Source organism: Notamacropus eugenii, chromosome 2 (genome assembly GCF_028372415.1).
Source record: "Notamacropus eugenii isolate mMacEug1 chromosome 2, mMacEug1.pri_v2, whole genome shotgun sequence".
Classification (NCBI taxonomy): domain Eukaryota; kingdom Metazoa; phylum Chordata; class Mammalia; order Diprotodontia; family Macropodidae; genus Notamacropus; species Notamacropus eugenii.
In genome coordinates this window covers 435,526,430-435,554,278 of record NC_092873.1, presented here as the reverse complement: position 1 = coordinate 435,554,278, position 27,849 = coordinate 435,526,430, and the positions used below count along the sequence as shown (strand labels likewise).

General features: G+C 42.7%; 1 protein-coding gene across 15 annotated transcripts in view; it reads right to left on the bottom strand.

Annotated features, from left to right (window-relative positions):
- Positions 1-27,849, bottom strand: part of PLEKHA6 (pleckstrin homology domain containing A6) — a 218,170-nt gene that overhangs the window by 137,488 nt on the left and 52,833 nt on the right. The window contains exon 1 of one of the 15 annotated variants that reach the window (XM_072648101.1): positions 5,010-5,123. The exons of the other annotated variants lie outside the window; for them this stretch is intronic. The gene's annotated coding sequence lies outside the window, so the exon portion shown is untranslated. Of the gene's footprint in view, positions 1-5,009; positions 5,124-27,849 lie in introns of those variants that run through there. 15 annotated transcript variants of the gene reach the window in all.

Genomic DNA, 27,849 nt, shown 5'->3' with positions numbered 1-27,849 from the left:
CATTATCTGACTTTTGGTTACCCCATTTGGGGTTTTCTTGGTAGAGATATTGGAATAGTTTGCCATTTCCTTTGCCAGCTCATTTTACAGGAAACTGAGGCCAATAGGGTTGAGTGACTTGCCCAGGATCACACAGCTAGTAAGTATCGAAGGCTGGATTTGAACTCATGAAGAGAAGTCTTCCTGACTCCATAACCAGTGCTCTATCCATTCATAATTTCAGATCTGTTATTGTTCACTCATTTTTCAGTCATGTCAGACTGTTCATGACCCCTTATGGGGTTTTCTTGGCAAAGATGCTGGAGTGGTTTGTCATTTCCTTCTCCACTCTGGGAAACACAACTCAAATCCTACCTCCTCCATGAAGTCTTCCCTGATCACCTTCCAGCTCGTGTCCCCCACGCCTCATGGGCACCTTGACTTCTCTTAAGGCTCAGCCCAGGTGTCACCTCCTAAAAGGAGTCTATCTTGAATCCCTGGCCCAGCTGCTAGTGGCCTCCCCCCCAGAAATCCCATTGTATCAACTTTGTATTTAATTTTCTATGTATATACTGTTTTCCTCCACTAAAATAGAAGCTCTTCTATGGCAGATGTTATTTCATTTTTGGTGTACCTAGAACAGGGCGTGGCACACAGGAAGACCTTTACACATCCTTGCTGAATGAATGAATAAGTAACCCCAATTAGGTATCCTTTTGTCTCACCAACTTCATACAGTACATCACATGTATCACTTTAATGCACTTGTCATGAAAATAGTCAATTAAGCATATTTTTTATATTATAATCATCTGGATGCATCCTATTCCCTGGTCATGCTCAAAGGTCCATGAGGTCAAGGACTCTCTTCTCTAAATTTTTTATCCCCTCTAGGGCTCAACACAGTGGTCTGTAGTACTTAAAACAAATTTGAATTGAATTGACTCTCCAAAAGTAAACATAAAGGGATCATCTGTATATTTGCTGAGGTGCAGGGTGGGGGGCAAGGAAGGGCAGGGGAAAGGAATTAGAATAGCTGGATCTGTGATTTGACCAATGTGGGGAACTCCCAGTGTGGAGACTCTCTCTATCAATGCAGATGAAACAGTTATCCTGGGTACACAAAACGGATTGTAGGTTATTTTCTCCATTAGACTGCGAGCTCCCTGGGAACAAGGCCAGTCTTTTTATCTCTATCTCTCCAGTACTTAGCACAATGCCTGGTACATAGTAGGCTCTTAATGTGGACTGACTGACTTACTGTCATTTCATCTTGGAGTGTTTGCCTGCCATTAACACAGATAATTAAAAACTGACTGGATGGATAGTCTGGAAGCTCCTTCCCACAAGCTACACGAAGCCCCTGTAACCGGCTCAAAGAGTAGGTCCAGAAAGGAAAGGGACTAGACTAGAAAAGTCTTGACTCTATTACTTGGTGGGCTCAGAAACTCCACCAATGTGCAGCTAGGGGAGATAAGGAAGGGGGGGAAGGGGGATGGGGGCCCCACTCAGAGCAAACAATTCCTCCAGAGTAATAAGGCTCATTGACTCCAGGATGAAAGGAACAGGGTCTCAATTATGTCACGTTGTAATTGGACAATTAGATCCTGGTAATTAGTACTATATAGACATGAAGAGGAGGGGAGGAGGGAAATGACTTCACCGGGGCAGGTCAGACAAACAAGTCAGGAATTCGTCCTCTCTCTTCCCTACTAAAAGATCACACGCACAGATACACACACACACTCACTCACATACACACTCACTCACACACACACTCACTCACACACACACTCACACACACACTCACACACACACTCACACACACACTCACACACATACAAATGCAGGGTTCCCCTGAGGCCATTGAGTATGAACTCAACCCCCCCTAGGCAAGTGAGATGAAAAAAATGAGAGGTATTTATAACCTGTGCAATAGGGTCCTAGTATACCTTTGGGGTTATATATCTGCCTCTGGGAGTGGCAGATGGTGGTGAGATGGACAGAGCCGCAGGCCTAGTCAGAAAGATCTGACTTTTTATCCTGCCTCAGACCTTTCCTCCCTGCGTGACCCTGGGCAAATCACTTAACTACCCTCAGCCTCGGTTCCTTCATCTGTAAAATGGGGGTTATAATAGCATCTACTTCCCAGGGTTGTGTTAAGGATCAAAGAAAAAGCACCAAACTCTGTGTCTGGCTTAGAGTAGATATTATATAAATGCTTATCCCTTCCCTTTCCAGGGTTGTCTGTTACCTACAATGTTAGACTGGAGTGAAGTGGAAACAACTTTGGATGTTAAATCAGGGGCCCCTGGGCTCTGCTGAGGCTTGGGACTTCTCCTGTGTAGATCTCAGTGTCTTCTTCTCTAAAATGGGCTGGGGGGACAGTGTTAACCTTTTTTGTAGCCAGGCTTCTTTGGCAACCAGGCTGGGTAAAGCCTATGGATTCCTCCTCATTTTTCAATGCACAAAATAAAATATATGGGACTAGAAAAGAAACCAAAAAAATTAGTGAAAGTATCTAATTTTAAAAAAATGTTTAAAATGTTCCATCCAAGTTCACAGATCTCCTAAAATCTCCCCCAGGTTAAAAATCCCTAGGCTAGATAGATGTCTCAGATTCTCTAAAGCCTCTGTTCCTAGGCTATAGCAATTACCCAGTTGGCCTGTGCTTATATAAGACTAGGTGGGCAGTTGTTTAGATGGTGATTACATTGGAAGGCATCATAAGAACAGCCCACATTGACCAGGGGACTTTCTGATTGGCTGAGGGTGAGCATTTAATTTTTCAACCAGAACTAAAGCCAATGTCCAATTAGTGGTGAGTATTCTGAAGAGAAAATTGTCATTCTCAATCAAACAGGGAAAGATGTCTTGAAGCCCTAATACAGAGCTTTTCACCTGTATAAAAAAAATCCCTAGGAGAACCTCATTTGTGGATTAGAGTGTGTGTAGTAAAGGGCAAAGGAGAAGAGAGGAATTGGACATTAGCGTCCTGGTATCTGCATATGGTGGCTGAAGGTACCACCATCATGGCAGCAGAATTTGGGGCTTAGATGCATCAAGCCAGAGAAAGCAGTTTTTCATTGGCCTGATTTAAAAATTTCAGGGGAGAGGAATCTCCAGGCCAGGGGCAAGTATCCCCCAGGTCAGTTCAGAGAAGAGCCTCCCCTTCCAGACCTCAGGCTAATGCAGGCACATACAGAACCATACAAAGTCTCTAATGTCTGACTACCTATACCCCCGATGAAAAGGAAGGGGGATGCAGCGTATTAAATGTACCCAAAATAAAGACAGAGACTATTTACAAAGTGCTTTAAGGTTTGCACATTGATATACACGCCTGCATCTAATATGTGTACATACAAATGTATGCATGCATACATACCTAAGTGTGTATATATATATATATATATCAGACATAGGTATACATACATAACACATGTATATATAATCTTATTTAATTCTCACAATGAACCTCCATTCTACAGATGAGAAACTGAGGCTGAGAGTCGTCAAATGACTTGCCCAAAGACATATGGGTACTAAGTTTCAGAGACAGGAACCAAACTCAGCTTTTCCTGACTCTTCTCCATTGCAAAGCATCCATATTGGTGAGGGAGTTGGGGTTTGGGAGGCTGGACTTGCTTCTTCATCTTGAGGGACCCCAGCAGAAAATCTGACTGTACCTAAGACTGCTTAGCCCCTTCCACTGGAACAATAAATTGGCATAACATTCACTCTTATGTTATCTCTTTCTTATATATCGATCTCTATATTATCTGTGTGAGGTAAGCAGAGCAAATATGGTAGTATTCTCATTTGACAGATAAGAGAAAAGCAAAAAGAGGTCAAATAGTTTGGCATGTTGGAAACAGCATTGAGTGTGAAATCTGAAGGACCTGAGTTCAAATCTGGCCTTGGATGCTTACTAGCCAGGTGACCTTGGGCGAGTCACTTAACCTCTGCCTCTGTTTCCTTATCTATAAAATGGAGTTAATAACAGCACCTCCCTTCCATGGTTACTGTGAGGATCAAATAAGATAATAATTGTAAAATGCTTAGTACAGTGCCTGTCCCCCAGTAAGTGCTATATAGATGTTAGTTGTTATTATTATGACTATTATCATACAGATAATTATTGGCAGATCTGCTCTAGAAGCCAGATCTCAAGCCTCAGCTCATTATTCCTCCACTACAACATCCTACTTTCCAGTAAAAGCTGCCCACCAATCAGACGGATATTGGACCCAATGTCTGACAAATCAGGGCTGTGGGAAAGAGCAGCTAATTTCCAAAAACTGTCTCTGGACTTAGGAACCCTGCTGCTTTTCTGCTCCATTAGGCAAAGAGATGGAAGTAAAGCCATTAAAAGGCGTCAGAAGGTCTCGTACAAAAGCCTCGGTCCCCAGACCAGGGACTCACACAGAATCCAGCTCCACCTTGGGCAAACAGCTCCAGTCACTCTGGCTCCCTCCCTGGACAGTCCTCACCCTAGTGCTCCTGGTGCTCCTGATCACAGAGCTGCGTGGGAGAGGAGAGAAGACCAGGCAAAGTGCCAGGGAAGGAGAGGTCTCTGAAGGAGGAGATGGATGAATGCAGTGAGGGAAGGAAGAAAGAGACAGAGAGATTTGGGAACAGGTGATGAGAAAGGGGAAAAAAATGTCCAGGGAGAGAGAGGAGAAAAGAGCAAAGACGGGGGAGAGATGCGTAGCACAAGAAGAGAAAAACAAATAAAAAAGAAAGAAAAAAAGAAAATCAGAAAAGAGAAAAAAGTGGAAGTGAGAAAACAAAGAGGACAGAAATAAAAAAGGAAGAGACAAATCAAAGAGGAGAAGACAGAAAAAGAGGGAAAGAAGTTGGGGGAGAGGATGTGGACCACAAGATTAGTGGCACTGGAAGGCCAGCAACACACAAAAAGCATCAATTCCTCCTTCCACAAGATCTCCTCTCCTTCCACCCTCGCCCATAGAGCCTCCAGGGACCCCTAGACATTCAGAGTCAGGCGAGCCTCCAGAATGCTTCCTTACCTGCCAGAGTGGAGTACACCACAAGTAGCTTGGCAGACACACCTCACATTTGACTTAATCCCCTTCCCTCAGCCCTGCAGCCTGCTCCAGGAAGAGACAAGTGTAATAATCCACCTGGCTACAGAGGGATGGTGTGCCCAGGAGCAGACAGGGCGGGGCTCAACTTTGGCACCAAGCAACCAATCAGAGAAGTCGATTAACTCAGCCCCAGGCCACCCCTCTGAGGCCTCTGCTATAGGAGAAAGAAGGTTAACAAATGTTCTGTTAAAAAGTCATAACAACTTGTTCCATATTCATGTCCATGCTGGGCAGTCACAAGGATGGTAAAAGCATTTCTGCCCCCAGAGCCCTACTCTGCTTCTGCTTGCTAGGACCCAAGTGACTCCTAAACCAGATTACAGGTCACCCATCTGTACAGTGGGAATAGCTAGTGTTACCTACCTTGCAGGATTGTTGCAAGGAAAATGCCTTGTAAACTTTAAAGTGCTACAGAAATGTGAGTTATTAAGTGTGGTACAGCAGGCAAACTGTTGGGCCTGGAGGCCGAGGACCTGGAAACCCCAATTCTGCTCCTTGTTAAGTGTTTATCCTTAGTGAAGTAACGTCATCTCCCTGGGCCTCGGGTCCCTCATCTGTAAAATGAGGGGTTTGAACTCAGTGACCTCTGAGATCCCCTTCAGGGTCTACTTCTGTCATCCTAAGATTATTGTTATCTGTCAAGAGACCAGATAACATGACATCCTGTCCAGCTCTGAGAGTCCAAAGAAAATGAGAGTTGAGTTGAAACATGAAATGGGGGCTTCCTGAGAACAAGATAAGAGAGGTACTGTGTAATGTTACCTAGAGCAGTAAACCTTGGTGTAGTTCTCTGTTTAAAAGTGTGGCACAACAGAGCCTCTCCACTGAAGTCAGAAGCCCTGGGTTCAAACCCTGCCCCCCTTGAAGTTTATTTGGGGCAAGTTTGTTTTGTTTTGTTAACCTCTCTTGGCCTCAGTTTCTCATCTATAAAATGAAAAGGTTGATGAGAATCTTCTGATGAGAATGGTTTCTGGGACCTCTACAAGCTCCCCATCAATAAAACAAAGAGAAATAATTCAACTATCCCTCTCCACCTCACCAGAATGATGGACCCATCTGTGGAAGTAAAAAAGGCTTTTGAGCTCTCTGGGGGAAAAAAATGCACCACCCCCATAAAACCGGGGATGTCATTACAGTAAATAGGGGCTACAGGCCACACCTAGGAGAGGTTTCTGTTAAGCTCTGAAGGGCAGGGATATGTGAGCCACACACCAACTCAAAGAATGAGGCACACAAGCCCCCAGGACCTGGGCACCACGCCCAGGACAGCCAGAGGTCTCCCAGAGTTCCTCCCCCTCAATCATCTAACGCTGGAGGAAAATTCAAACCGGCTGCATAAACAGAAGCAGGCTTAGGGTCAAAGACGGTCCTGTGAGGAGGGGAGGTCTGGCTCAGGGTCCAGGAGTTTATGTATTGACTCTAGTTTCTCCAACCCTGAAGCTCAACTCAGCAAGGGTAAGAGAGACAAGGGCTGCCATGGCACATTCCCCCCCTCCCACCCTGGCCTTGCAGGCCCCATCTCCACTTACTCCTACTTGTCTCTAATTTTCCTTCTCTTTTCTTTCCCCCAGAAGAAATTGGCACAAAAGGAGTCCTAGGATTGGAGACCAGCAAGCCCAATTCCTTCATGTTATAGAAGAGGAAGCTAAGGCCTCAAAGATAGCAAGTGATTTGCTCAAGGTTACAAAGGGGGGAAATAGCAGAGATTGGTACCAGTTGGACCCACCTGAAGCATCCATTCCACCATGACCACCTCTTTTATGATTTCTCCATGGAATGAGGATTAGAAGTAAGGGATCTGGTCCTTGGAGTCTCTACCTCTTGACTAAGTGACCCTTATCCTAAATACTAATAAGACCTGGGAAAGACCTTAGCTCAAAAAGGACAAGGCTTCCCACTGTACCCAGAGCCACCTCCAGTTATCCTCATCTATATCTGGCCACTGGACCCAGATGGCTCCAGAGGAGAGAGTAAGCCAGCCCTTCCTCACTTAAGTCCAATGAAATTGCATGGCATGGCGTTATCTTCCCAATGTCGTGACTGTCTTCAAGAATGAAAGTGAACAGGACTACTATCTTTTATTTGCAAAGCTCTTTACCATTTTAAGGTCTCATCTGGGCCTAAAGGCAGCCAGGTATACAGCTGAAAGGGCACTGTGCTTGGAGAGGAGTCCAAATCTAGCCTCACACACTTACTGGCTATATTGGCCTGCGTTACTTAATTTCTGCCTGCCTCAGTTTCTCAAATGTGGAATGGGGATAATAATAGCACCTATCTCTCAGGGCAGTTGTGAGGGTGAAAAAAGAAAATATTTGTAAAATGCTTAGCACAGTGCCTGGCATAATGTAATATCATAATAAATGCCTGCTTGCTTCTTTCCTTCCTTTCTTCCTTCTTTCCTTCCTCCCTCCTTCACTCCTTGGCTTCTTTCCTTCCTTCCTTTCTTCCTTCCTTCCTGTCTTCTGTCTTTTCTTCCTTCGTTCCCTTTTAAAAAACAACATCACCAACAACCCCCTGGGTTAGACATAGTATATGTTGCTGCTCCCTCCAAGTCCTAAGACCCTAGGTGATTTAATCCACTCAGCTTTGGTGAGTCAATTCAAATGCATAGCACTCACTATATGTAGCTGATCCCAGTCCCAAGCTTCACATCCTATCCAGTTGACCATTATCTTGTCATCCACCCTTGCTACCACACCAGTACCTTCTATTCCAGGTTCTATCTCATGCTCTGGAAATACTCACCAAAATCCATTACAACTGTCACTTGTAGAAAAGAGTACATCCCATGGCAATTGCCTGACCTCCCCAAACCAAAACATCCTTCCTTGGATTTTATATTTGAATCCCTAGGGCTTAGTGCATAAGGATAGGAACAAAACCTGTGATTTCATTTGCTAAAGAGAACTCCCAGAAGAAGAAATTCCCCCTAAACAAAGCAGGTTGACACCTTCCTTTGCAATATCATCTTAGAGAGTCACCTAGGGCACTGAGAGGTTAAGAGATCATACAGCCAGGTAAAAAGGAAGACTTAAACCCAAATCCTCTTGGATCTCATGACCAGCTCTCTATCCCCTATACCACAGCTGTCTCTCTTGGCACATGATTGGTACCTAATAAATGCTTTTCATTTAGTCACCCCCATTTTACAAATGTGGAAACTGAAATTCAGTTAATGCAAAGATTGAAAAGATTCCGTATTAATTAGATATTAATATGAGAGAGGGAGATTAAGGGAGAAGGAAAACTCAAAGATGGCACTGAGGTTTCTAATCTGGCCAACTGGTAGAACTATCGTGCCACCAACAGAAACAGAGAAACTGGGGGGAATGGCAAATGTGTGGGAGAATCTCAGTTTGAAGTTGTGTTGGAGGTGTTGGTGAGACATCCTAGAAAATCAGCAGTCCAGCAAGCAGGTAGAAATCTGGGACTTAAGTTCAAGGGGGAAATTGAACTAAATTTAGTAGATAGGAGGCAGCTAAGTAGAATGGTGGATAGGGTACTGGAGCTAAAGCCAATAAGACTCATCTTCCTGAGTTTAACTCCAGAGTAATTGTGTGATCCTAGGAAAGTCACTTAACCCTGCTTGCCTCAGTTTTGACATCTGTAAAGTGAGTTGGAGAAGGAAATGGCAAACCACTCCAGTATCTTTGCCAAGAAAATCTCAAAGGGATATCATGAAGAGTCAAACACAACTGAAAAATGATTCAACAACAATAAAAAATATTGGACTAGTAGTATAAGAACTCCATTAGACTCAGCAGGAAATATATACAGACATATACATTTAAATAATATTTTCTTTTTTCCCAATTACATGTAAAAACAATTTTTAACATCATTTTAAAACATTTTAGTTCCAAATTCTCTCCCTCTTTTCCCTTCCCCTTCCTTGAGATAAGTAATTTGATATAGGTTATACATGTACAATCATGCAAATCATATTTAGTCATATTATAAAAGAAGAAATAGACAAAAAACATAAAAAAATGAAAATAGCGTGCTTTGATCTGCCTTCAGACTCCATCAGCTCTTTCTCAGGATGTGGATAGCATATTTCAACATGACTCCTTTGGAACGTATTTGTGGAGAAGAGCTGTCAGTTATAATTGATCACCTTACAATGCTGCTGTTACTGTGTACAATGTTCTCCTGTTTCTGCTCACTTCACTTTGCATCAGTTCATGTAAATATTCCCAGGTTTTTCTGAAAGCATCCTTTTCATCATTTCTTATAGTACAATAGTATTCCATCACAATCATATACCACAACTTCTTCAGCCATTCCCCAATTGATGGGCATCTACTCAATTTCCAATTCTTGGCCACCACAAAAAGAGCTGCTACAAATATTTTGATATATATAGGTCCTTTTCCTTTTTCTTTGATCTCATTGGGATACAGACTTAACAGTGTAATTGCTGGATCAAAGGATATGCACAGTTTTATAGCCCTTTGGGCATAGTTGCAAATTGTCAGCAGGATATTTTGAAAGAGCTTGGAGTTTAGAAGACCTTAATTTAAGTCTCCACTCTAGTACTGGAAAAACAATCTGAATCTCAGTTTTCCTATCTCTAAAATGGTGCTGATAATTAGACTTGGAAGCCATCTGAATTGAAGTGATAGTTGAAACCATGAGTGGGGATAAGATCATCAAGGAGGAAAGTATACAGAGAATTTTATCGAATCCCTAGACTTTGCACATAGTAAGTGCTTTAAAAAATTCTTTTGAAATGAAACATAGAATCATAAAAACTTCATTAATATAAAACATCCTTTTTTTTTTTTTTTGTCCATGTAAACCCCACCACCTGGCACAGTACCTGATAGATAAGAGATGCCTAATAAATACTGAGCTGGAAGGAACCTTAGACATCATCAAGGTCCAACCTAATTTTACAGATAAGTAATTGGTAACTGGTGCAGCTGGAATTTAAACCCAGGTCCTTTGCTTACAAATCCAATTAAGATACCCAATAACAATAATACTAGCTACCATTTATACAGACCTTTAAAGTTTGCCGAGCCCTTTGCCTATATATTATCTCATTGGAGTCTCACAACAACCCTCTGAGATAAGTGCTATGATTATTATCCCCATTTTACAAATGAGAAAACAGTCTGAGAGGTTAAGTGACTTACCCAGAGTCACACAGCCAGTAAAGTGTCTGAGGCAGGATTCAAACCGTTTTGTCTTCCTGACTCCAGGTACAGCACTTTCTCTGGAACTTGCCCTTCTTGAGGGCAGGAGGAAGCATATGAATTAGTGTGGTGAACCTAGTGTAGCTATGGAACCACAGTACCGAGGTCCACATCGAGTCTCTGGGCCTCAGGTTTCTCATACGTAAAGTAAGGATTCTGGACTAGATGACTTTTGAGGTCCTTTCCAAATTCTGCTTGCTTTGTTTCCTCAGTTTCCTCACCTGTAAAATGAGCATTATAATAACACTTACCACACAAAGTTGCTCTGAGAATCAAAGGAGATGTTATTTAAAATGCTTAAAGGCCCAGTGTCTGACACGTAAGAGGCACTTAAGAGAGCAATGGGCCTGGAGTCAGGAAGACTCATCTTCATGAGTTCAAATCAAGCCTCAGGCACTTACTAGCTGGGTGACCCTGGGCAAGTCACTTAACCCTGTTTGCCTAAGTTCCTCATCTGTAAAATGAGCTGGAGAAGGAAATGGCAAATCACTCCAGTATCCTTGCCAAGAAAACAACAACAAAAAAAAGTTTATTGTTTTAAATCCAGTACCAAAATGAAGAAATAAAAACTCTATCAGTAACCCTTTGAAAAAATTTCTAAATCACTGATAATCAGGGGATTAAAACAACCCTAAAGTAGCAAAGCTAAAGTCACTGAAGATTTTAAAAGATAAGAAAACTCATTGTTGGAAGAGGTATGAGAAGACAGACCCACGTTCACGGCAGGTGAAGCAACAAAGTGGTCCAGTTCTTCTGGGAAACAATTGAGAATTATTCAAGAAAAGCTACTGGGTTGTTCATGACCTTCAACCCAGAAATTCCACCATTAGGGCTCTGTCCCAAAGAGGTTATTAACAGAAACAGGCCCATATGGACAAAAGTGATGGCAGCAACATTATTCATGATAAAAAAAGCTGGAAACTAACCCTCCACCCAATGACTGGGCAGTTGGTTAAAGAAATTGTGGCATACGAATGCAATGGAACATTACTGCTCCTTAAGGAATGACAGATAGGAATAATTCAGAGAAACACAGAAAGACTTGGGGGAAATGCTACCAAGCAGAGAAAACAGAGGCAAAAGAATAATATAGACAAGACAATGTAAACAGAGACCACAAAGCTCTTCAAATGCCAAGGTCAGTGTTAGGAGCATCTATCTGTCTATGTTAAAGAAGACATCCCTCTTTTCTGTTTTATAATGCACTAGAAAGTTGTTCCTCCCCTTCGGGGAATGTGCTTTATAAGGGGAGTTGTTTCAAAGTGTCTCTTGTGTCCTAACAAAATCCAAGTGTTTAAAAAAGTCAGTCCTTTGATATTCTGATCCTTTGAACCAGCAAAGGTACTCAAGAAAGACCATCAAAACAGCAAGACTCAAGAGCAGCGGGTGTCCAGGCAAAGAAGGAGTGACATCAGGAGAATCCAAGGGGATGGTCACCAGTTTCAACTACTGTAAGTTTGGTCAAGGAGGATGAGAACTGAGAAATGGTCACAGTGCTGATTAATAATATCACCTATTTATTTGGAAATTTAAGGTTTAGAAGAAAGTGTGGTCTAGTGGAAGAGTCAGTAAGAATTGAGTTGAAGATCTGCCTCATGTTCATTCTGCCTATGTGATGGGGCAAGTCATTTAACTCCCCTTGGTTTCAGTTTTCCCATCTGTAAAATGGGTGGGGTTAGACTAGATGGACCAGGAAAAATTTCTTTCAGCTCTAGTTCTATCCTTCTATTCCCTTGGGCTTAACTTCTCAGTGTCCTGAGACAATTCTCTAAGACCATAAGTTACAGAGCAAATGCTAACTTTAATTGTTAGTAGAGGGAATTTCCTTATCTTATGCCAATAAATTGGACAACTGGGTGATGCAGTGGATAGAGTGCCAGGTCTGGAGTCAGGAGGACATTCGTTCAAATGCAGCCTCCTCACTCTGTACAAGCTTGGACAAGTCACTTAACCCTGTTGGCCTGTTTCCCTATCTATAAATTGAGCAGGAAAAGGAAAGGGCAAACCACCCCAGTATCCTTGCCAAAAAAACCCCCAAATAGGGGCCACAAAGGGTTGAGCACAACTGAACAACAAGATTCTTTTTTCTAACCCTTTCCACATTGGCCACCCCCAACTAACTCCCTAAAGAAATCAATAGAAAAACTGGTATCATAAGCTATCAATTAGTCAGTATTCATTTAATTAGATCCTATAGGCTAGGCACTAAGATGCCAAGACAAAAGTCCCCAAAGAACTTACTTTTTTAAAATCATGTCACACTTTTTAAAATTAATTTTTTTCAGTTAACAAAAATTGATCTCTATCTCTCTCACCCACCCACTCCACCACTGGAAAACACAAACAAAACCTTTGTAACAAATATGGTGAAACAAAACATATTCCTGGATTGGAAATGTCCAAAAAATTGAAAAAAGGATACTTTCCTACAAGGAAACAATAATGCACATCTATAAGTATGTAAAATAAATAAAAAGTAATTCAAGTGAAGGCAGCAGCAATTTGAGGAATCAGAACAGATTTCGTGTAGAAGGTGGTTCTTTAGCTGAGCTTCAAGGGAGAGAAAGGATTCTAAGAAATAAAGGTAAGGAGGAAGGGCATTCCAAGCATGGAGGACAGACCATGTAAAGATACAGAGACAAATGAAACGTCACATGTCAGGTGGAGGAGAGATGCAGAATGATAGCTTGCAGGGGTGGTAGAGTCTAGCGAAGGCTTTATCCAAGGATAGAAGAGACTTGGGGGTGTTTGTAGGCAGTAGTGAAAATACCAGTAGATAGATAGAGATTGAAAATTATATAGAGGGATGTTTTGGAAAGAGAGAATAGGGCATGTAGTTACATCTGACCCTTGGCACTCACATCCCCAAAACACAGACAGTCTGGGGAAGGAGCGATGCAAACTGGGAGCCCAGCCTCTAATATATCACCACTGAGAATGGACCCATAAGAGACAGCCTTGACAAGATCAGACCCTCCTGGAAACAAATTTTTTCCTCTCTTCTCTTTTCTCAGCTTCCCTGAGATTAATCATTTGTTCCTGTAATACTCATTCCAACCCAGACTGGGAGGGGATAGGAGATAGGGAGGCCCAGGAAGAGAATGTTTAGTTTGGGACTTGGCCCATCTGGATGGTCAAACTCAGTAAATCTTCAGCTGCCCAGGACAGGTCCCTTAGACTGATGGTCCTATTCTCTTCCCCATAAGAAGGTGGATCTGGAGAAAGTCCCTGCTAAAAGAGCTAAGGGTTGAAGGAGTGGGCATCCTGGAGAAGCTAAAGAACTCCCCACCTCCACTTTAGCCCAACACAGATGGGTGAGGTCACATCAGGCAGCTGGTTCCCTGCTATTTTCCACAGCAACTGGATTGAGGGAAGTGGAGTTGCCTGGGGAAAACCAGGCAGCCCCCTGCTCTGGGGCTTTCAGTGCCAGAGATAGGACACAAGCCTTTCCCAGCAGAGACAAAGGTGACCCTGGGAGAAGGCAGATACACAAAGAGACATGTCATTTCCACCTACTCTTCTCGTTTCATGATGACAGACTGAGTTCCCTGGAATGCAGAAAGGATGCCAGATGATCAAGGACAGGACAAAGAGTGGGGTAGGAACAGGAGAGATATGTAAATCAACTTCTCTGGATTTAAAATCATAGAAATTCAGAATTTGAGGGATCTTTAGACATCCCTTAGACCCACCTCCTCATTTTACAGATGAGGAAATTGAGGCCCAGAGAAGTAAATCAACTATGGCAAAGTCACACAGCTAATTCATGGCAGTCCCATGACTAGAACTCCAGCTCCTGACTCCCCAGGTCACTGCTCTTTCTACTATACCACATGGCTTTTTCCTCCTTCAACAGATTCTGGATTTTTTTGTTCTGTTGTTTCAGCTGTTGACTCTTCATGACCCCATTCGGGGTCTTCTTGGCAAAGATACTGAAGTAGTTTGTCATTTCCTTCTGCAGCTCATTTTTACAGATAAGGAAACTGAGGCAAACAGGGTTAATTGACATGTCTAGGGTCACATAGTAAGTATCTGAGGCTGCATATGAACTCACACCCTCCTGAAACTCTGTCCACTGTGCCACTTAGAAGCCCAGAGGACAGAGTTCTGGAACTGAAGTCAGGAAAATAAGTTCAATTCTGGCACCAGACTTTATCAGTTGTGTGACTCTAGGCAAGTCACTTAAACTTTTCATATGAAAGGTTATTTAACCTCTCAGGGTTCTAGACCAGTAGGCTCAAACTCAAATAGAAAAGAGGTCCATTAATCTGTACATAAGAAATCCTTATGGGCCACAAAAGGACTTAGTTTTAAAGTATGTTATCTTTGTTTTATTATATTTCTATTTATTTTGTTAAATACTTCCCAATTTCATTTTAATCTGGTTCTGGGCCATGCTTGATATGTTTAACATCTCTGCTCTAGACAAGTGTCTAATACTATGTAAGGTGAGTAGAAGATGCCAGTCTGTGTTTGGCAGAGAGAATTTGGAGTTCCTTAGATCAATAACACCACATGTTAAGTCCCCAGGCCCGGGGAACTTAACACAGTGATTGTCAGGAGTAGAACCCGGCTGTCTCTCTCTTTGGGACGTATCCCATATCAGTGGTCTGTATGATGGGATACATGCACATAGGGAGCATGTATGTGTGTAACTCCCCTTGGGTGCCTGATATGATTTTCTCTCCATCCTAGAGAACTTGACAAAAAACAGGTATCCCGGTCTTTGCCCAGGAGCAAGATGACAAATGCTGGCCATCATCTGAGATGAGAAAAAAACAAAATCAAAAACAAACCCCTTGTCCCAGCAGGCACTGTGCTGGGGATGACAGATGAGAGCTGGGCCAGACTGAGCTCCCTTTAAGATCCTTTGACAAAACGGTCCTGGTGGGAGCCTTTCTGTTTTACATGGTGGTGATCTGCAGTCCTCCTCTGCAGGATAAGAAAAGCTGGGAGAAAGGGGGGAGGACAAAGATGGGAAGGAGCCCAGGGGGCCTAAAGGATTCAGAAGAAGCCCATCTCTCTTCAGTCTCTCAAGCTTTTCAGTCTGGAGAAAGGGAAGCATTAATGAGAATTCCTACCTCCTTTGAAGCTGGCAGCTAGGCACTATAGATCGGTAGCCAGGCAAGGATGGAAGCTGCCTCCAAGTGGGGGGATGGGAGAGGACTTCATGCAAAACCAGCCTTGGGACAATGTTAGTATAAGGGGAGAGGAGACCTACACCTAAGAGACTCTGGGCTTCCCCAGGCAAGTCAAGAAAGCTAGAGTGGGTTGAGGTAGAAAGGAACAGTTCAGAGAGGAAAAGAAAGGGATGGCTGATGAAGAAAGAAAACTAATCAGATATCAGAATTAATTTACAAAGAAATGCATCAAAGCATTTAACGCAGGAGATTGGAATCTCCTGGTCCACTTACTCTAGGTAGAGAGGGGCCTGTGTGTCTGGAGAGCTACCTGACTGAGTTCAGACTGCAGAGGAAGATGGGGCTCTCTCTCCTGGTGCCCAGGGTAAGACAGGCTGGCTTAGCATGTACAGTACCTGGCCCAGAGTAAATGCTTAATACATGCATGCTGACTAAGCAAGGTAATGCCTTGTTATTGAGTCTTTTCAGTCATGTCCGACACTTTGTGACCCCATTTGAAGTTTTCTTGGCAGAGATATTAGAGTAGTTTGCCATTTCCTTCTCCAGATAATTTTATAGAGGAGGAAACTGAGGCAGATAGGGTTAAGTGACTTGCCCAGGGTCACACAGCCAGTACATGTCTGAGGCCCAATTTGACTCAGGTCAAATCTCAAGTTGCCCTGACTCCAGGCCTGGTGCTGCATCTGCAGCACCACCCCGCTGCCTCAGGCTCTGTAAATACTTGGGATGATGATGATGATGATGATTTCAAACATTTATTAAGTGCATTGAATGTACTAGAAACCCTGCTAAGCCTTGGAGAGATAGAGAATGATAGAATCTCAACTGAAAAGGATTACAAAGGGATTTTCTAATCCTTATAGAAAGCATGAGTGTTTTCCTAGAGTAAACCCAAAAAGTAGGCATTAGGCTCTACTTCTAGGTCGAGGTGCAGCTAGGTGGTGCAGTAGATGCAACCCCTGGCCTGGAGTCAGGAAAACCTGAATTCAAATTCCGCCTCAGACACTTACTGGCTATGTGACCCTGGGCAAGTCCCTTAACCCTGTTGGCCTCAGTTTCCTCATCTGAAAAATGAGCTGGAGAAGGAAATGGTAAACTCCTCCAGTATCTTTGCCAAGAAAATCCCAAATAGGGTCAGAAGAAGAGTTGGATACAACTGAAAATGACTGAACAAGAACAACAAAAAAGCTCTATCTAAATACCCCCAAGATCGGGGAACTCACTATCTTCACAGGTGGAGGCAGCCCATCCCACTCCAGGATCACATCCATGGGTAGAAAACTTCTCCTGACGTCTAGCTAAAACATACTTCTTTGTGGTTTCCATCCAATAGTCCTAATTCTACCCTCTGGGAGTCAAACTGATTAAGGCTAATCCCTCTTTTGTATAACAGCTCCTGAAATACTTGAAGACAGAACCACATCTTCCTCTGCCGCTCCCCTCCCCCACATATGCCCCAACATTTCATCCAAGTCTGCTCTTCTCAGGACTGAGCATCCCCAGCTCCTTCAGAGATTCATCTGCCAGGATTTCAGGTTTCTTCCCCCTCCTAATTGCCGAGCTCTGGACATTCTCTGGCTAATCAATATCCCTCCTAAAATGTAATTCCCAGGACTGGCCACAACGGTTCTCATGTGTTCACACCAAGACAAAGACAAGCAGGACCTCCTTTGTTCTGAATCCTGTGCCTCTATGCAGGCAGCCGAAAACTGAATTCATGTTTTATACAGAGTAAGCGAGGAGGGCTGCCTTAGTTTAAAGCTAGAAGGGGAAATTAAAATCAATACACAGATTACTATAAAACAAAGGGGAATATGTTTGGTATTACCAGCTTCTATGTGAACATAGAGAATGGACCTCACTGCTGGCTAAGGAGAATCAAGGAAGGCTTCAAGGAAGTGGTGGCACAGCTGGCTCTAAGGCATGGACAGACAGAGACAGGTACAGTAGGAACTAGGGTCCCTGCCATGTAGGCTGGACTAGCCTTTCCCTTAAAAAGGCAGGAAAGCTGTCCCTGAGATTCAATTGGTACGATTCAAACTTCCCAGGGATTCAGTATACAAGAGGCCAGCCCACAAGGAACCAGTGCCCCCTTCAGACTTTCCAGTTTGAACCATTACTGAGTGGGTACACATATCCTTCTGGCCACTCCATCTAGAGCCAAGGAAGATTGCATCTATCTGAACCGGGCTGTATCCTTCCCATGCTATTGTTAAGTAAACTTGGTTTTTGTTAAATACGGGATGATCTATGGATGTCTTATTTTGTTCCAGTCCTTAATTTGACCCCCAAGACACATCTAAAACATTGGGTAAGAAGAACAGATTTTTTTTTTCTGATGGAGGGGAAGGGGGAGGGAAATGGGAAGACTGGTCTCACCTAAAACTAGCTCTGGTAATATACAAGAAATACCAATCTATTGGCAATTTTAATTTGCAAATCTCCTCCCCAACCTGGAGAGTGCCAAAGGTATGTGCATGAGCCTGGGGGTGGCAGATAGGGAGAGGAAAGGAGATCCAGATTATCAGTTAAAAGTCTCCCAAGCTTCCAACTCCCCAACCTCCAAGTTTCAATCCACTTTCTCCCCACCCAACAGGACATAGGGTCAAAGTAGCCTAGATTGGATTGTTCGCACAAGGAAATAACCAACCAAAGGGGAAAAAACGCAATTTACACAAAGATGCCTATAGCCAGCTGCGTGACTCATAAGAACAAAAATTGGAAATCATCCAAATGTCCACAGTACAGAAACGGCTAAACAATACATAGAACAACTCTCCACACAAAATACCTATGAAAAATGACTACATGAACTATGCTTAGTAAATGCTTCTCACTTTGCATCTCGGGGCAGAATGGGATTGGATACCAGAAACAAACAACACAGTCAAGAAAGCAGAGCAGACAGCATGGACCCACTCATCCCAGCTATGTAAAAACACCTCCATGGAGCAAAACGCTCCATGAGAGAAATATGGAGCTATAAAAAGAACTAGTCTCCTTTCACTTGATTTCTTTGTAGGCAAAGACGATTAAGCGTGAAATTAAAACAATAATGACACAGACACCCCCTTGAACCCCACAATAGTTCTGAACTCAAGGGGACTGGAGGGAGGCAGCATCTCCCAGGATTCTAACATAATCTATTGTCCCTTTGGGAATGCAGGAGAGATCCCAAGCAAGGGCAGGAGGAATGAAAGGGATCCCTGCTGGGGGGAAAGGGACCGGGCTAAGGAGCGGGGGAGGGGAGGAGGGGCGAGCAGCATCCACCCAGCAGGGAGAAGGATGTTAGAAAACAAGCCCACAGTGTTTGCTGACATGGTAGGGGGGAGACAGACTAACACAAAAGCCACCCATTATCCTGTAATTATTGTCTCTTTTCTGCCTGCAATTAACGCCTGTCTGAGAGGCGGCTGTTGGGGTAAATAATGTTCGCAGGCATTGGAGTCAATCAGCCAGCTGAAGCACCAATAAACGTGCCCACTGCAGAGAGGCTCTTTGGGTCCCAGCTGGCAACTAGGAGGGAGGGCCAGGACAGACATATCCCTGGAACAGAGGACAGCGGTGCTCGAGGACCAGCCCCAGCTCCCTCCTTTATCAGAACGACAGTCTTGCCCAGAATAAGCAGAGCTGAGAATGAGGGAGGATAGAGGACAGAGGGAACCATTTCTCTTTCTAGTGCCAAAACAGAGTGGGGTGTTTAATATACAGATGTGTGTGTGTGCATATACATATACATACATACATATACATATATGTATATATAGTCACACATCCAATATATACGTATATATCCCATGTCTATCATATATATATAATATGTGTGTTCTATATATCCTATATACATATGCATGTGTACATATGTATATATATATAGCCACACACATCCAATATATTTGTATATCCTATTTCTGTCCTATATATATATAAAATGTGTGTGTCCTATATATATCCTCTATATATGAATGTGTGCATACATATACACATATACATATATACATACACATACATAAATATATGTGGAGAGGGAAGGGGAAAATCCTTTGAGATCATGGGTGAGGGCAGCCCTGTGCCTCTGTGGGGGATTAAGAGATGGGAAGTGAGGGGGAGGGGGGATGCCTTCAGAGCCCCACCTTTAGAGGCAGAGGGAGAAACAAACAGCAGGATGGAGAAGGGTGGGAGGTGAACATGGGCATGAGGAGCATGGAGGACCAATAGAAGCAGCAAGGACAAGAGCTGGTCAGGCTGCAGGCTGACTGCTTTTCTCCAGCAGCAGATCACAGCTCTGGGAGAGTATTGGGTGCCAGAGATGGCAAAATTAACTGTCCCCTCTACCAGAGAAAGAAAGACTGGTAAACAGCCAACAGGAGCCACCCAGGCCCCCACCCTCAGGGAGGAGGAAAGAAAGAAGTCTCTGACAGTCTTTCAACACCAGATCCAGACCCTGATGACTCGCATGGAAGCCAACCAGACCCTGGTGACTCGCATGGAAGCCAACCAGACCCTGCTGCTCCTGGCCACAGACACAGACGGCAGAAAGGGATACATACTCAGCCTGCATAGCAAGTGATTCTGGAATAGTCTATGGACAGAAGGGAGTCAAGGTTGGCAGAGAGATTTTCATATCAGGGACATCAAATCATAATATTTTAAAGCTAGAAAATATTCAAGAATTTGGGGTTATTCTATATTGAAAAACATTTTACAGAGGAAAAAAATGAGGACCATAGAGATAAAGTGACTTGCCCCAAGATTCATCATAGAGCCAGGACTAGAACCCAGATCTCAGGGCTCCCCAATTCACTGTTCTTTCCACCTTATGGTGCTATTGTTATTTTTAATTTTACGGATGCATTTTGGTTTTATATCACCTTTATTTCTGAATATCACCTTTCCCCTTCTCATACCTAGCAAGTCATCCCATGTATCAAAGAAGAAAGGGCAAATAGAAAAGGAGTACGACTGACTTCCTTGGCTTCCTTTAGGCCCCATCTAAAATCCCTCCTTCTGCAGAAAACCTTCTCCAATCCCCCTTCATTCTAGTGCCTTCCCTCTGCTCCTTATTTCCCATTTATCCTGTATATGGCTTGCTTTGTATCTGTTTGCATGTTCTCTCCTCCACTAGACTAGATCCTTGAGGACAGGAACCACATCTTTTGCCTTTTTTATTTTTGTATTCTCAGTGCTGAGCACAGTGCCTGGCACGCATGAGTTGCTTAATAAATATTGATTGATTGAATGATATATACATGGTATATACAATAAAGCCCAGAAAATAACTCAAAAGAAAAGTTCTACAACACTAACCAATATGTTAACAGACTCTGACAGTCTATGCAGTGCTCCACAGCCACATCTGCCCCCTCAGCAAAGAACTGGGAAAGATTTCTGGGTATATTTTCTCATCTCTTCTCCAGACCCAAGCTTGGTCAGTGTAATTACACAAGATTTGGTTTCGTTTTTCTGTTTTTTTCCATTCACATCATTGCCATCGTTTTTTAGATCATACTCTTCTCACTAGGTCACTAATACAGAACAACTGGCCAAAGTCAGATTGAACGCTGACATAAAGAACAAAGCTAAGTGATGATCAGAAACTGGTGTTCTCTTGCTGGGATTAATGTGGCTTATCTTTAAAGGTCAGGGGCAGGGTAGTTGGGTGGCACAATGGCTAGAACACTGGCCTTGGAGTTAGGAAAACCTGCATTCAACTCTGATCTCAGACACTTACTAGCTGAGTGACCTTAGGTAAGTCACTTAACTCTGATGGCCTCCCAAAATAATTAATAAATTAATTAATTTTTAAAAGTCAGGGGAGGTCTTCCATTTTGTCTTTGTGTCCCCAGTACTTACCATAGTACCCGGCACATATTAGGTACCTTATAAAGGCTTAGAGGAACTACGTAGGGAAGTGGATAGAGCACTGGGTTTGAAAGCATTCAAATCCAGCCTCAGATACTTCCTAGTTGAATGACTCCGGGCAAGCCATTTCACCCTGTTTATCTCACTTATCTCATCTGTAAAATGAACTGGAGAAGGAAATGGCAAACCACTGCTGTATATTTGCCAAAGAAAACCCCCCAAAATGGGGTCACAAAGAGTCAGACTCGAATGAACAACAATAAATGCCTATTGATTGATGGGTCAGACAGAAATGAAGACTGGAGGGCACTGACCTTAAAGAACAATCAGTTAAACCCTCTCATTTTACCAACGAGGAAAATGAGGCCCAGAAACGTTTAATGACTTCACCAAGGTCACACAGGTATGATCAGAGCCTGGCTTCCAGCCACGGCTCTTCAGGCTCCAAGTCTAGTGTTCTTTCCATGGACTTGGATGGTGACCCACAAAGCATGTTTATAAAACCTGCAGGTGTCACAAACCTGGAAAGTGCACTAAGTAACAGAATCAAGATTGGAAGACATCTCAAGCTAGAGAACTAAGGTGGAACTAATAAGTTGAAGTTTAATAGGGGAGGGGGAAACCTAAAGTCTTGCATTTATGTAAATAGATGAACTGAAAGGCACCTTAGCATTGTTTATCACAGGTCTGGTTTGGAGTTAGAAAGATCTGGGTTCCAGTTCTACCTGTGACAAACACAAATACAACTATGTGACAGTGGGCAAGCCTCTTAACCTCTCAGGGCCCTGGACAACGCTCTTCTCTAAGGAGAAGAAGTTTCCACAGTAAGAGTCAGGCACTTGAATGAAATGAAGGGCTAGGATAAACAGATGGGTGACCAAACAGCATCTGGGCTCCCGATCTTAAAGGGCCCTCAGAGGTAATCTAATCCAATCTCCTCACTGATAAAGGCACAAAAAGGAAGCCTGAGGTGGTTAAGCGACTTGCCCAAGGACATAGAGGTAGTGAGTGGCAGCAGTTCATATGACCAAGAGCTAGAGAATTTTAGTTGATTTCAGCTAAATATGAGCTAGGGGTAATTAGGCGGTGAAATGGATAGAGAGCCAGGCATGAAGTCAGGAAGACTCATCTTGGCCTCAGAAATTTTACAGATGAGAAAATCTGGCCTCAGACACTTCTAGCTCCATGACCCTGGGCAAAGTCATTTAACCCTGTTGGCCTCAGTTTTCTCATCTACGAAATGAGCTGGAGAAAGACATGGCATACCACTCCAGTATCCTTTCCAAGAAAACCCCAAATGGAACCACAGAGTCAGACATAACTAGAAACAAGTGAATAACAAAAATATGACTTAACAATGTAAGGTGGAAGCTACAAAAAAATAGTGAATTAAATTTTAGGATTATAACATCCAGACCAAGGGAGGTGGTAGTCCCACGACAATGTATACTAATAGATTACATCTGGAAGGTTATTCAGTTTTAAGCAATATATTTTTAACATTTTATCATCCACAAACTGAAGCACATCCAGAGAAAGGAGACCAGAATGAGCAGTCTAAAAACCATGGCTTGAAAAAAAACCCTATAGAAATTGAAGATATTTGTTCAGCTTGAGTAAGAGTTAAGCGGAGGTGAGGAAGCTGCCTTTAAATATCTGAAGGACTGACACATGAAAACAGGCTCCCACTCATTGTGTGGAGCTCCAGAGAACAGACATTACAGCTTAACAGATTTTAGCTAAGTATAGGAAAGAACTGTCCAATAGGCAGAGCTGGTTATAAATAGGTTGGGCTATTAGAAATTAATACCTCACAGATTAACGAGGTCCTTCTACATTACTGGAAGTGTTGGTGTAGAAGCCAACTGACCACTTGGCAATAAAGGTGGGCAAGTCACATCCACAATGTGCCAAGCACTGTACCCAGGGTAGGGGATATAAAGAAGAGCCAAAACAGTCCCTGTCCTCAAGGAGCTCATAGTCTAATAACTATATAGAGAGGAGATTCTGCTTTTGGGGGCATAGGAGAGGCCACAAGGGATGCAGGGGAGGTTGACTTGATGTCTTCTAAAGTTCCACCCAAATCTGAGTCTATGAGTCTGTCCCTTCTGCCTCATTCTCTCTGGAAAACCCATGGAGCAGACTGTTTACAATGAGCCAAGTTTGGCCTAGACTTGCCTGCTGATCTTGGGCGTGGGTGATGGGGAGAAAGTGACATCGATGCCCAGACAAAAACTTGGCTGTCGCTGCTCTGAGCTGAGCCAAAAAAGGAATTGTGGGGAATGTGCAAATGAGCTTCTATCACTACCTTCCCCCTCCCCATCTTCACTGACCCAATACTTTCCCAAGACCTTATACTTAATGAGTTTCTGATAGAGTCAGAGCAGAAACCTCTTCTGCTGGCTTCAGATTAATATCTCTGCCTGTCAAAGAAATATTAAAAATGTATAGGAGAGAACCACAGTTACAATCCATTCTGCTTCAGGGAAGAAGGGTAAACAAGCCATCTCAATCCTCATTCAAAGCCCTGGAAGGGTGGTCTCCTGCACAGCACATGCCCTGCCGTGGGGGTTACTGGACCTTCAGCATGGCAAGGAACAAGCCTGCTTCTGGCACAGGCCATGATGGAGTCTCAGAAAGTATGATCCCTGCTCTTAAAAGGATGGTCCAGGTGGGAAGACAAGGCAGACACAGATGGAAATCTGTCAGGGCGATTTCTCTTTCTAACTCCCTACCTATGGAATATGCAGGAAGTGGCACAAAAAAGCATGTATCCTGACATGGGTCCTGACTATATCAGGTGAGATTTAACCTAACCTAATGCCAATTCTCCTGAGATCCTTCCCAGGATTAAACATAGTGATTCAGATGGAATCTGTACAGTATCCCATACTGAGAGCTGGAAGAAATCTTGGAGATCATTTAGTCTAACCACATCAATTTACAATTGCGGCCCAGAGCAGCAAGGGGAGTCATCAAAGGTCACGTCACAAAAACAGAGAATAGAAGAGCCAAGGTTGAAACAGGGTCCTCTGATTCTAGAACCAGAGTTCTTATCATTATACCACACAGTGGCATCACCACCTTCCTGGTTTGGGGATCAATGAACTATGAAAACAACCTAAAATTAGATTAACTTTTTTGGTAACCACATCATCTTGTTGGGTCAATTACACTTTCTTCCAAGGCTCTTTTTATAGATAGCTTTATAAGTCATTTTCTGTGGGGTTAGATATAAAAATCTGTCCCCAACCTACAGACTGAATTCTGCCCTTATAACTAAGAAAAAAATTTAAGCAAAAAACAATATTCTGCCTAGTAAAATATTCTGCTGTAAGAAAGATACGTATGCTTCCTTACCTGTGGAACATCACTGGTTTTTCAGTTACTCTGATTTTGGCTACCTTTTAAGTAATCTTTTAATTTATGTTCTTACAGTCCTTGTGTATGGGAGAGGACCACTGCAAGTGTATTAGTCTTTTGGGTCTGTTCATTTCATTCCATGTCAGTTCACATGTATCTTCCCATGTTTTTCTGAATTTTTTGTGTTCATCATCTCATACCATATAAAATGTAATATTCCATTACATTCATAAGCTACTGTTTCTTCATATACTCCTCAAGTTTTAGGCACCCATTTTGTTTGCTGAGTCCTTCCAAGATTTCCACCACACACACATTCTGTCTGTTTCTCTCTGTTCTGTCTGTCTGCCTCTCTGTCTCTCCGTCTGTCTGTCTGTCTCCTATTATTATTAGGGAGGTGATCTTATGGATCAAATTTCACCTCCTTCCTCACTGTCTTCTGTTCTCACTCATCACTTCCCTTCTTCCTGACACCACTCTTCCATAAAGGAAATACATTATCTTCTAAGACTCTCTGCTCTCACAGAAAGGCTTTGTGATGCAGTGGAACATTGGACTAATACTCATGGGTCCTTAATTCAAATCCTGGACTGGCCACTTATACCTGTGTGACCTTGAGCAAGTCACTTCACTCCCTATAGCTATTCCATCCATAAAAATGAGTGGTTGGAGCTAATGCCCCTTCCAGATCTAAATCTATGATTCTATGACATTAATGTAAAAATATACCCAATAATACTTAGATCAGACTAGCGGCTCAATGTATCCAGATACACTATGCAACGAAATTATCTTTCTCTTGTTACTGGTAAGTTTTATTCTTTCCTTTGTATAATATAAAATATTATATATTCAATGTATATGATATAATAATTATATATTATATTTATGTATATGCAATATATGCATAATATAAATCTATTTATACATGTATATTACATAATTATATTAATATAATATATAATATTATACTGTATATTATATAACTATACATATATGTTGTATACATATATGCACAAATCTATATTATATAGCACATTTGTATTGATATATTGTATAATATACCTATATTTATATTTTATACAATATACATATATGTGAATATTATATGTTATAGAATATACGTGCATATATATAAACAATATACATTACTATATAGTGATTTTTTTTAAACTGTTTAGGTGGAAGTGCTTTATAAAGCACTTCCCTGCGGGAAACTGACTCATTTCCTTGCAGCTAGGACAGGTGTGAAATATTTAATTGGACCCCAAGGGTTTGATTCACCCAGGCCTGCCAATGGGCAGAGAGCCAGAGGCACCCTGAAGCTAGAAGCTCAGAACAAGTCAGTCATGTTGTCAGTTCTGAAGCAGAGCAGAGAAGGAGTGGGGCTGGAGGTACAGGGGAGGGCTGTCATGGGTCCTCTCAAGGCAACAGTTCAACTCCACAAGCAGAGAGTCAAGTGGGATAGAGGATAAAGAACCGCCCTCAGAATCAGGAAGGTTTATCCTGCCTGTGTTAGCCTGGGCAAGTGACTTAACCTCTCAGTGCCCCAATCAACAATTCTGTGAAGTGCTATATGTGCCAGATGAGAAACTAAAGGCAGAAGGGGAGATGGGGGGAAGAAGGCTAGTCCCTGCCCTCAAGGTGCTTATGTTTCAAAGCGGGAAGACCACGTACAAAAAGGAACCGAAAAGAGGGGGGAGGGGTGAATGGAGGATTAAGGTATCCAGCAGCAAGAGCAGAGTTTTGAATTCTATTAAATCTGAGCTGGGAAGGGAATGATTCTGGAATTGAGAAAAGGGGTCACGGTAAGACTTCATGGTAGCACTGGACTTTGGAGGGATGGGGTTAAAATCCCAGCTGTCTCCACTTACTAGCTGGTTGACACTGGGAAAAATCACTCGATGCCCCTGTGCCTCAGTTTCCCCACCTATAAAATAGAAATAACACTTCTTGCACTGCTGCATAAGGTTATCCTAAGTGTAGTATAAACATGAGCTAGTATTAGTATTGCCCCAGCAAAGCCTGAGTACTCTGAGGCCCATAAAATTGGCTTGTTTAAATTCCCTGAGTTTCGGTTTCCTTGCCCATAAAATAGGGATAATAAACATTGTGTTACCTTTTTCACAGGGTTGCTGTGAGGGCAAGTACTTTACACACCTTAAAACATCATATAATGTGTGTCTGGGGGGGAGGGGGAGAAGAGAACTGGGGAAATCCTGCCAGTCCAGAAGCTAGTAAAGGATCCAGTGGTAGCAACAGAGAGGTAGAGAGGTCTGTCACGCCCTGCTTCAGTGCTGGATTATGCAGTAAGAGGTAGCATGTGTCTAGTAGTTAGGCTGTGTATACAACAGCTAGCATTTATAGATCAGTTCAAGGCTTGCCAAGAGCTTTATAAATATTATCTTATTTAATCTTCACAATTTCTCTGTGAGGTAGAAGCTACTATTAATCACCACTTTACAGATGAGGAAACTGAGGTATACAGAAGTCAAGTGACTTACCCAGGATCATACAGCCAGTAACTATCTAAAGCTGGGTTTGTATTCAGGTTTTCCTGTCTCCCGAATCCAGCATTCCGAGGTTAGACTGGGTCTGGGGTTTGACTGAGTGGTGATGTCTTTCCTGTTGAGCAGCCATTTCTTTTTTTTTTTTTCCTTCTTTGGGCTTTTTTTTTTTTTAATTTTTATTTTTTAATGTTTAACAATCACTGCCATACAATTGAGATTTTATCCCCCCCACACCTACCCCCCCGCTACCCCCCTCCCTCCCCACGACTGCATACAATTCTGTATAGGTTCTACATATACTTTCCTATTGAGTGTATTTTCACTGTAGTCATGCTATGTAGTCAGACTAAAATAAATGAAAGAAATCATAAAACAAATCAAAACATGATACACAAAAACTTACACATACACAAACATGATCTGCTACATTTTGCGAATGACTTCCATATTTCTTTCTCTGAGTGTGGAAGGCATTTTGCCTTGAGAACCACCATTGGGATTTTTTTTTTTTTTAAGAAGTTCTTGCGTTATTACAAAATTCCAAGTCTACCAGAAAAAACTCTGGCACACTGTGGTCGTTGCTGTGCACAAAGTTCTCCTGGTTCTGCTCCTTTCACTCAGCATCAGGTCATATAAGTCCTTCCAGGCCTCTCTGAAGTCTTCTTGTTCATCATTTCTTATGGCA